We start from the raw sequence: 9705 nt of genomic DNA on the forward strand, positions 1-9705 counted from the left end.
ATTAAAAAAATTATCGAAATAACCCTAGGGTGAGAATTTATGATGCATTCCGAATTTAATGTTTTCCGCTGTCCTAGAATGGAGGAATGAACATTGTGTCTAGTTGCTCTGGTTATTTATGGATGTTATCTCTTTGTTGAGCTTGCTTGAATATTTAGACTATGTATTCCATACTTGTTGATTGATAGGAATATCCCCCCAAATAAGCTTGCATGAATATTTAGTCTATGTATTCCGTGGTTTAAGTGATCGATAGAAATATCTCTCTAATAAACCATGCATGAGTGAACCAAGTTAAGATTAGAACGTTAGAGCTAGAATGATTTTTTACATTGACCTAGGACAGTACATTTTAAGTATACCAGGCACCTTAGGATTCTGAGCGACGATCAGAGGTCTAGACTTGAGAGCACCCAAATATTGAATTAGCCTTGAGAAGCTAGTCTTGAGCATCCTCGAAACATGAGTTGAGATCTAAACCACCTAGATTCCTTAAGAACCTAGTAAACCTCGACGAGAAGGATTACTAAGAAAGCCTAACAGGCTTAATAGTAATGTGAACGGTGTCACGAAAACCTCCAAGACTACTCAAGTATTTCTATTGCGTGCAAAAACGAGTTAAAGGTGACCTCGTGATCCTGTAAACAAGTATTAATGAGGAACTTAAGACTACACGAGTGGTTAACTCTTTTATTGTGTAGAAATAGGTCAAGACTAACGTTTCGATCTCGTAAACCGGTCTTGGGAATAGACTTGGGATTACACTGGTAGTTGACTCATAATGGTTGCCTCATGAGTATGGAGTAACATAATTTACATTTTACCGTACTTTTATTTGTTTTCTTATTTTCTTTTTCTTTAATCTTATCGTCACAATTCGAGTTTAATTAAGGAATAATCTAATGTTCTAAATATAATATAATTCAATTAGTTTTAAACAATAAGACATTTTTTACACGTCTTTACTTTGATTTCCAATTCTTAAACACAAAAACAAAGTTCAGAGGTTCAATTCCAGCCCAGAAGTCTTGTATTGGACAAGAAAGGTGAGGCACACCTTCAAAAGGCAATATTAAATGTACCAAATTAAGTCTTATGATGTTTTATTAAATACACCCAAGTTTTTTTCAATTTATCTTTTATACATTAAACTTCTAATATTTTATTAAAAATTTTAGAGGCTTTTTCAGATTAAACTTTTAATATTTTATTCAAAATTTTAGAGGCGGACCATCAAGATGGTGAAGAAGAAAAGAGTGCTAAGAAAAATTTCAATAACTCAAAAAAAAAAAAAAAAAAAAATTTAAAAAATAAATTAGAAAAGTGATCCAATTCAACTCTAGTCATTATGTGTCTAGCTTATTATGGAATCTATACTAACTAAATAATGGAATTAATTGACAAAAATTAAAACAAAGAAAAAAATGGAAAGAGAAATAACGATGTGTGAGAAAAAGAAACTCTCGATGTAAAGAGAAGTAACTATTAGAAACTTTCTTATTCAACCTCGAGGAGTCCGATTCTAGCTAGATTTTCTTTACGAAATCTTCATTGAACCTTGTGGAGAAGCACTCTGGGTTCTTGAATCGTCCAAGATAATCAAGAATCGTGGAAGACATGTGGTAGGTTTTCTAACTTTTTAGGCGGTATTTTAAAAGATCCATAAGATTATTTGGTTGTTTTGGTCTGAGTTTTTTGATATGTTGATCTAGAACCGATGCTACGCAAGTTTTATGAAGAAACTTTGAAAAGATTCAAGCTGAAAGTTGGAGTATCGATGGAGCCTCATGTTGCTGTAAGAACATGTAACCGTCCAATTTTAGTTGTGAATATATTTGTATGTGGTTGATTTAAAATTATAAGAAAAATGTATTTTTATAGACGGAGTAAAGCTCTACGATTTTGGTGAAGGAACATCTGAGTTTTCATTGATGGTGTTAATATAACACATGCTGAAGCAATTTGGATCTTAGGCCCTTTTGGACATCAATTATAGTAAATAACTAGCATGTTCATAAGTATTAAAACTTAATGAGTTCGAATACTAACCTTTTATAGTTCAAAGTCCTTTTTCCTCACGAACCGGTTTCGAACCACCACTAGTGTCTTCTCCACTATCCTCCGATCTTAGAACGGGATTGTGGAATCCGGTGAGTGACTAAACTTGGGAGAGATTTTGTATATATGAAAAGAGTGTTTGTGAGAGGTTTTTTTCAAAGTTTTTCACCAAGGAAGATCTTCCATGTACCCTCATCACTCTATTTATAGAGTTATGTTTGCATGTTCATGCAAATTTGAGATCACCAAATTTTGACACTTAAAATTCCACTCAAATGTTTGGGATTATGGGGCAAGAATGCAAGTTTGAGTTCACCAAATTTTGATACTCAAAATTCCACTAAAATTTGTGGGGTTTATTTGGCAAGCATGCAAGTTTGGTTAAACCAAATTTTGACACCTCAAAATTCCACTAACATTGATTTTTCCATTATATGAAGTAACATTTTGACTTTCTTCATTTTAATTCAACAATTAATTTGAATAATTAATTTCAAATTAAAGTAATATTAAATTATTAATTAAACTATTTAATTAATATTTAATATTAATTCAAATGCCAATCCCAATCAATTCCAACACATATTTGATTAAGATATTTAAATCTTATTTAAATATCTTAGATTATCTCTTTTTGTTTAATTCGTAATTAAAACAAAAATGCAGTTAAATATATCGTATATATGTAGCATATATTCCCTAATTTGAATTCAAACACTTTAAACTCACTCGTCACACTGTTTTATGGTTTATTCCGATATAAGCTAGCAGATGGACCTAATGGACCTATAGATCATGGGCTCCAACATTCCAAGATTAACCGGTTAAACTCATTAACTTTTTTAACCAACATTCGTTAACAACTAGGACACTCCACTATAGCCTAGTAGTTGCACTCCCCTCACTATAGATATATTTCTGTCCATTTGTATAACCATGATTAGTAAGTTGATCCTTCACAGGTTGTTCGTAACTAGAGCTGGGTCAATTTACCGTTTTACCCATGAAGTTACTTTTTGTTCCTTATGTCCCACTAATCCTCTTATGAATAATTGGTTTGTGGTCCAACCAGTAAACTGAATTCCTCTCAGACCAATGAGAGGGTGGGGCCCCTTGTTCAAGACCTGGAGTGAGTTCTCATAAAACTCAACATTTATGAGAAGTTATGACTATAACAATTTGATTTTGAAAAAAAAACAGCATTTAATATAGCTCGAAATCACGCGATTTCAAGCTAGGCATTTATTTCATATTCAAAACTATTCCCTAAACCCTTTAAATTTCTCTATGCTCAAACCTCCCAACCGGTATTTTGAAAGTGTTGTACTAACCTCCAAAAGGCAAACCCTTGTGGAGGCATGAAAGAATGTCATTGGAATCATTAGTATTCTCACTGGGAAAAAGAGAAGGGAATCGCAAGGATTTTCGATCTGTATTCGGGTGAAGAAGATAAGTTGATGAGCCAGTTATTCGGATTTGGATTCATGTTTCAAACCCACGGCTCCATCCTCAGCCCCCAAGTTCCAAGCTCAATCTGTAGCCCACTCCAATCTACCTAGAAATTACGGCCCAAACACAAAACCATTTGTTTGTTGGGTTTTATGTCCTAAAACTCATAGTTTGTAAATAAAAACATATTCTGTTTTCAATAAAGTTATTATTGATGTTTATTCAGCAAAGATTGTTATTGAATAAAGTGAATTTTACGATCATTAATCTAAATCCAATAAACTAAGAACACTCTGGCTATAGTATGATTACTTGAACTATATGTAGAGACATAAGAGTGGATCAAGTTCAAGTATATAGTCAAAATGATGTATAGTATAGGGATAAAGCTGAGTACCTTATTCTGAGGATACTATGGATGCGGTCCACTTTTATATATGAGATAAACAATGTGATCACTAAATTGTACATGTGGAGACATGTGAGTGGGGGCATCCTATGCGATGAGTATTGCATAAGATCGGACAATGAAGAAAATCACTCTCACTTTATGATGCCGTTTACTGTTGAGACTGATTTTTTCACTCAATGACGAAGGTAACTCAGCCTTAATCTTGAGCTAACTATGAACTTCTGTTTATTAAGAATTATCCTTAGATTTGCATGGGTAAGAGTTGCTTGAATTCGCCGACTCAATAAGCCTCCCATTTCAAGGGTAAGACTGGGTGAATATCTGGGGACATAGGGTGCAAGATAGAATTCATTTCTACCCGCTTTGAGGGATAGTAGAGAGGTTGTTCCCTTAAGTACTGAGTCTAGGTCTTTAGGGATTCGGTTTGGTGGTTGAACCACAAACCAATTGTTCATTAGAGGATCAGTGGGACTTAACGAACAAGAAGTAACTTTAGGGGTAAAAACGGTAAATTGACCCAACTCTGGTTACGAACAACCTGTGAAGGATCGACTTACTAATCATGGAGGAGCGAGGGGACACTAATGTCTACTATTTGAGGAGCTTAGAGGAATACTGGAAAAGGAGTTCAATCAGTCTAACAAATAAGAGGATTAGGAAAGGAAGTTCGAAGTCTAAAGGGGATAAGGCTGAAGGTCATCTTCATCAGCTATGAACCTGGGAGCAAGACATAAAGGCTTTATGATCCTACCGGGGAACGAGCTCACGTGTCACGCAATATTGTCTTTGATGAGAACACCTTATGGTAGTGGAACGACGTGGTCGTGGCAGACCAAAACCCAGAACAATTCACAGTGGAGTACTTCGTCACCGAGCCGGGAGAAGGAGCACAACACCAGGCACTCTCACCGCTGCTAACAATTGCACTAGGCACGTCTACACAAACACCGAGCACAACTCTTAATGCGCCCCTTGAACTAGTGGAGTTCGCAACACCACGTACTATGGATTTAACGCTAGATGTCGATCACGATGATGGTCTAACGGCCAGGTAGCGGATTATTGAAGACCTACTAGGAGAAGGTGAACCACTGGGACTGGCGGCACGCGAGCTCGAAGAAAAGGTGTCGAATTGCATGCCATCAGCGCAGATGAACCGAACTCTTTCGCCGAAGTAGAGAACAACCCATGCTGGCTGAAGGCAATGCAGGAAGTGATGACGTCCATTACTGACAATAAGATGTGTTGTTTAGAGGATATGCCGTAAGGACACCGAGCCATGGTATTCAAGCTAAAGCATAACGAAGAGGGAGAAGTTTTGAAGCACAAGGCCCGTCTGGTGGTGAACGACTACGTCCAGAAGCAAGGGGTGGACTTCGAAGAGGTGTTCGCCGGTGGAAAGGTTGAAATCTGTTCGCCTGTTGCTGGCGATCGAGGGACATCACTCCTGGGAGGTCCACCACATGAACGTGAAGTCAGCTTCCCTCAACGAAGAGCTGAAGGAGACCGTCTACGTCCGACAACCACCTTGCTTCATCGATAACGACAACTCCGGCAAGGTACTGCACCTGCACAAGGCGCTCTACGGGTTTCGACAAGCACTACGAGCCTGGAACAAGAAGCTCGACAGTACCCTGTTATCGCTCAAGTTCAAGCATTGTGCCTCTAAGCATGGGATGTAGACGCGCGACCAAGGCGAGCAGTGGCTGATCGTGGAAGTGTACGTCGATGATCTCATAATCACTAGAGGCAACATGAAAGTTCTTGGAAGATTAAACAGGGAAATATGAAAGCCTTCAAAATGAGCGACCTCGGCGCACTCAACTACTACCTTGGCATCGAAGTGCAGCAGAGTACTCGCCAATGGAGGCCTCACTCAAATTGACGAGAACCTTTCCCTGGTAGGGGCATTTAAAAACTGAGGCATGCATTATAATTGTGCTTGGTGCTTCTCCCTCGTACAAATTTTCAATCAACATCGATTTGTGATGGTCTTTGTACGAGAACTAACTAAACAATCATATTTTGACACTTTTAAAGTGTAGTGGTGAGTTCACTATTCATATCTACCACGGAACGAGTTCTATTTCTTAGCGTTCAAAAGTTCGACACAAGTCCATAAACGAAGGTAATAGATATTAACCACTTTGCCACGAGTTTTGCCTAACAATAAACATGGATGGATGTCAGAAGTGGGATTTGAACCCACGCCCTCTTACGATGACCAGAACTTGAGTCTGGCGCCTTAGACCACTCGGCCATCCTGACTACTAATTGTGCATTCATGGATTGGTTTGGGAGGGGAATTTATCATTCCGTATATGGGTGTGTAAACGTCTCCCAAGTAGACACGTTTTAAAACTGTGATGCTGACTACAGTATGTAACGGATTAAAATAGATAATATCTACTGGCTGTTGGAGAGAGGAACGAAACAATCCTAATAAGGGTGCGAAAACCTCTCCCTAATAGGCGCGTTTTAAAACTGTGAGGCCCATGGCAATACCTACTGGGCAAGAATGAACAATGTCTGGTAGCAGTGGGCTTGGACTTTTAAAAATGAAATCAGAGCTAGTCACTAGGCGATGTGCCAGTGAGGACGCTTGGCACTCAGAAGGGGTCGATAGTGAGATCCCACATCGACTAGAGAGGTAAAGAAACATTTCTTGCAAGGGTCTGAAAACCTATCCATAGTAGATTCGGTTTAAAACCGTGAGAGATACCGAGACGTAACGAACGAAAGCAGACAATATCAACTAACGGTGGTCTTGGATTGTAATAAAATATTGGCTGGAATAGCTCAGATTGCACCAGGTTGGAGGTTCAAGCCCTCCTTCTAGCGATGTGTGAATCAAGCGTGCATTATAATTGTGTTTGGTACTTCTCCCTGGTACAAATTTTCAATCAACATCGATTTGGGATGGTCTCATATACGAGAATTGACAGAACAATCATGTTTTGACGCTTTTAATGTTCACAATTGATATCCACCACGGAACGAGTTCCATTTCTTAGCGTTGAAAAGTTAGACACGAGCCCATAACGGTGGTAGTAGATATTATCCACTTTGCCACGAGTTTTGCCTAACCAATAAACATCGATGGATGTCAGAAGTGGGATTTGAACCCACGCCCTCTTACGAGGACCAGAACTTGGCTGACACGTTTTAAAACTGTTAATATCTACTGGCTGTTGGAGAGAGAAACGAAACAATCCTAATAAGGGTTCGAAAACCTCTCCCTAATAGGCGCGTTTTAAAACTGTGAGGTCCATGGCAATACCTACTGGCCAAGAATGAACAATGTCTGCTGGCAGTGGGTTTGGAATTTTACAAATGAAATAAGAGCTAGTCACTAGGCGATGTGCTAGTGAGGATGCTTGGCACTCAGAAGGGATCGATACTGAGATCCCACATCGATTAGAGAGGTGAAGAAACATTTCTTGCAAGTGTCTGAAAACCTATCCATAGTAGATACAGTGTAAAACCGTGAGGGAGATACCGAGACGTAACGAATGAAATCAGACAATATCAACTAACGGTGGTCCTGGATTGTAGCAAATGATTGGTTGGAATAGCTCAGTTGGTTAGAGCGTGTGGTTGTTAACCATAAGGTTAGAGGTTCAAGCCCTCCTTCTAGCGTTGTGTGAATGAAGCGTGCCTTATAATTGTGTTTGCTGAACATCGATTTGTGATGGTCTCCACGAGAAATAACTAAACAATCATGTTATTGACACTTTTTAAAAGCAGTGCTAAGTTCACAATTGATATCCACCACCGAACGAGTTCCATTTCTTAGCGTTGAAAAGTTTGACACAAGCCCGGTAGTAGATATTATCCACTTTGGTACGAGTTTTGCCTAACAAAATAACATGGATGGATGTCAAAAGTGGGATTTGAACCCATGCCCTCTTGCGAGGACCAAAACTTGAGTCTGGCGCCTTAGACCACTCGACCATCCTGACTACTAATCGTGCATTCCTTGATTGGTTTGGGAGGGGAATTTATCATTCCGTATATGGGTGTGTAAACGTCTCCCAAGTAGACACGTTTTAAAACTGTGAGGCTGACTACGATACGTAACGGATTAAAATAGATAATATCTACTCACTGTTGGAGAGAGGAACGAAACAATCCTAATAAGGGTGCGAAAACCTCTCCCTAATAGGCGCGTTTTAAAACTGTGAGGCCCATGACAATACCTACTGGGCAAGAATAAACAATGTCTGGTAGCAGTGGGCTTGAACTTTTAAAAATGAAATCAGAGCTAGTCACTAGGCGATGTGCCAGTGAGGACGCTTGGTGTCACGGTCATGCTTGTCTAGGGCATGTTGCCCATGGCCGCATGCCCATAACAAGCCAAACCCTTGTCATGTCTTTGCATTCTAGTGTTTTTCCTTTTGTAATTCTAGAGCGTATGACACCTCAAAAATATCATGTCTCGGCCTGCCAGAACTAAAATGGCCCAGAATGTACTATAGGGAGATATGACTAGTCGTCAACTTCTCCCTACCCAAGGTTATATATGCTAAGCCATTGTTATCTTTCTCTTGCTTGCTTATATAACGTCTCTTTCTAAAATCTCTCTTTCTAAAATCTCTCTCTCTCCTCGTTTTCTAAAACCTTCTTTTAAAACCGAGGCTAGAGGCTCGACCGTATGTCGCTTGGCCGTAGGCGACGCAAGAACAAATTGGCTTAACTCACTTGCCGCTGGAGAGTGAGTGCCGCACAATCGCTAGTCCGCTGCCTTTGAAAGTGCGATTGTGTCAAGTGGTATCAGAGCTTTGTTAGCTCCGTAACGTCATACAGACCGAGATCATGTCGACGACAAAGTCGACACCCAAAGCACAAGCCGACCGGCTTACGCTAATAGAGGAGGAAATGCTGTTCCTCAAAGAAGTCCCTGACACACTCCGTTTCCTGGAAACACGAGTGACCGAACTGAGTGAGAAAGTCGTCCAAGTCGATGCAATGGGCAACCGCCTGGATGGGTTGCCAATCGCAGAACTGATGTTTCGAGTGACCTCGCTCGAAGAAAGAGTTGCTCCTACGAGCAGCCCAAAACCGTCTGATAGTCCGCATAGCTCTGTCGCACACAAAGAGGGACGTGGCGAAGAGTTCGAAGTACTACAAAACACAATGATGAGTTTGTTCAATGGACTGGCTGATGAATTCAGAACAACAGTCGACGACCTCCAAGAAAGGATGGCGGCCATGAGCACTCGAATTGAAGTTACCATGAAAGCCGTGGAAGGCGTCACGGCTGGACAAACTAGTGCAGGATCCAACAAACTAAGGTTCCTAGACCCTAGAGCCTTCAAAGGGAATCGGGACGCCAAAGAGTTGGAGAACTTCATCTTTGACGTCGAACAGTACTTCAAAGCCACAACCGCTTGTACCGACGACAAGAAGGTGACTGTAGCCGCGATGTATCTCATAGACGACGCCAAACTGTGGTGGTGTACGAAGGTGCAAGACATCGAGGATGGATTGTGCACCATTGACTCATGGGAGGACCTCAAGAGAGAGTTGAGGGAACAATTCCTCCCCGAAAACGCAGGGCATATAGGAATGGAGAAAATAGTAGCCCTGAAACACACTGGAAACATACGAGACTACGTCAGACAGTTCTCAACCCTGATGCTGGATATCAGGGGAACAACAGAGAAGGACAAGGTGTTCTTCTTTATAAATGGTCTACAGCCATGAGCCAAAACAAAGATACATGAGAACAGGGTCCAAACCCTAGCTGCCGCAATGGCCTGTGCCGAGAGACTCGTGGACTGTGG

General features: G+C 40.3%; 3 non-coding genes across 3 annotated transcripts; 1 reads left to right on the plus strand and 2 right to left on the minus strand.

Moving 5' to 3' along the window:
• Positions 1 to 6103: 6103 nt before the first annotated feature.
• On the minus strand, positions 6104 to 6187 carry TRNAL-CAA. Its single transcript has one exon. It is a non-coding gene; the product is annotated as a tRNA-Leu (tRNA).
• Positions 6188 to 7484: 1297 nt separating this feature from the next.
• On the plus strand, positions 7485 to 7558 carry TRNAN-GUU. The gene has a single exon. It is a non-coding gene; the product is annotated as a tRNA-Asn (tRNA).
• Positions 7559 to 7797: 239 nt separating this feature from the next.
• On the minus strand, positions 7798 to 7881 carry TRNAL-CAA. The gene has a single exon. It is a non-coding gene; the product is annotated as a tRNA-Leu (tRNA).
• Between the last annotated feature and the right edge of the window lie 1824 nt (positions 7882 to 9705).

The sequence above is a fragment of the Cucurbita moschata genome, unplaced genomic scaffold (genome assembly GCF_002738365.1).
Source record: "Cucurbita moschata cultivar Rifu unplaced genomic scaffold, Cmos_1.0 Cmo_Scf00163, whole genome shotgun sequence".
In the NCBI taxonomy this organism is placed as follows: Eukaryota; Viridiplantae; Streptophyta; class Magnoliopsida; order Cucurbitales; family Cucurbitaceae; genus Cucurbita; species Cucurbita moschata.